This window comes from Chrysochloris asiatica, unplaced genomic scaffold (genome assembly GCF_000296735.1).
Source record: "Chrysochloris asiatica unplaced genomic scaffold, ChrAsi1.0 scaffold00049, whole genome shotgun sequence".
Classification (NCBI taxonomy): domain Eukaryota; kingdom Metazoa; phylum Chordata; class Mammalia; order Afrosoricida; family Chrysochloridae; genus Chrysochloris; species Chrysochloris asiatica.
This window is the reverse complement of record NW_006408567.1, coordinates 1,484,583-1,486,285: the sequence shown is the minus strand read 5'-3', so window position 1 is coordinate 1,486,285 and position 1,703 is coordinate 1,484,583.

Sequence of the window (1,703 nt, the reverse complement as noted above, 5' to 3'; positions counted from 1 at the left end):
GAGTCGGTTCCGACCCATAGCGACCCTATACAGGGTTTCCGAGGGTGTAAATCTTTACGGGAGTAGAAAGCCTCATCTTTCTCCCTCGGAGCGGCTGGTAGTTTCGAACCGCTGACCTTAAGGTTCACAGCCCGATTCGTAACCACTACGCTACCAGAGCTCCTGAGGTAATATATAGCTACTACTTATAGCTAATATTAAACACCTGGCAATTATATTGAATAAAAAATTTTGTATTAAATTTGAGAGATTATGAGCTAGATATTCCTGCTTTTCCTTAATTCACTCGGGAAATTATTTCCATTTATAATAATTGTTGTTGTTGTTGTTGTTGTTATGTACCGTGGAGTTAGTTCTGACTCATAGCGACCCTCTACAGGGTTTCTGAGGCTGTAAATCTTTATGTGAGTGGAAAGCCTCATCTTTCTCCCATAGCTGGTAGTTTTGAACTGCTGACTATGAGATTAGCAGCCCAATTCGTAGCCACTATGCTATCAGAGCTCCTTAATTATAATTATTTATAATAATAGGGTTTGAAAACTGTGAAAAGGTGATAATTTCAAAATTTTAATTAATTATTAATAGACTATTCCCAGTTGAAATAATCAAAAACTTTGGTAAATTTATTTTAAAAGAAAAAGAGAGAAACCTTAGCTGTCTCTTCCCTTTGTATAGGTTTTTAGGAAGGGTGGGCACAGGAAGAAAAATGGTATGTATTGACTATGTTCAGTAAAATGGTATATCAAATTGGACACACTTTCACCTCTGAACATGAGTGGTTAATTATTTCATTAAACACTCAGTGCTTGAACTCTAGGGCAAATCAGATTCCATTCCAGAGAATGAACTTTCTGTACAAGATGAAACTTATACCAAAGATTAATTGTAGAAGCAACAATAAGAATGCAAAGGAAGTCAAACTCAGGAGAAAGTGGTACCTCTATAAAGGAAATGGATTGTTAAGAAGCCAACAAAAACATACTCGTAACAGCACAAGGGTCTAATGTTCCCTTGCACTCCTTTCACTATTGTTTTACTATGCACAAAATAGAGCAAACCAATAATCATTGAAAAGTGGTGTTCTGCTTCAATTATTTTATAATCTAAGGCATACCTCATAAGACCTGTGGATGGCACAAACAGATAAGCGCTCAAGTCTCTGAAAGTTTTATTTGAACCTACTCAACAGCTCCTCAGAAGACAGTCCTGATGACCTGCTTACAAAGGTGATAGCCTTTAAACTCCGGTAGTGCAGTTTTACTTTGGACACATGGAATCACTACGTGTTAGAATTAACTTATGATAACTAATAATGACAGAAGCAGTAACCAAAGAACAATTCAGATAGCTAAAGCTCAATTGTAAAGTACTATGCTAAGAATCAGGAGATATGCATTTTAGTTCTAGACTGTCAATTGTTAACTTTGAAAGCAGATTTGCTTATCTTTCTTTTGTCTGATTGGAAATAATTACTGAGGTAATTTACAAGAAATCACTTAGTAAACTCAGTAGATTTATACCGCATTAACAATCGCAAGTAGGAAAACTAAAAAAAATAAAAAAATAAAAATAAAATCAAGTTTGATTACCAATGAAAAGTTGGCTCAAGCAGTACTGGAAAAATCTAAGGAGTTCACAGGCTGCTTCCATCATGAAACTTATATGGTGATTGTAATTTAACAGTTGTTGTTAAGAGCTGTAGA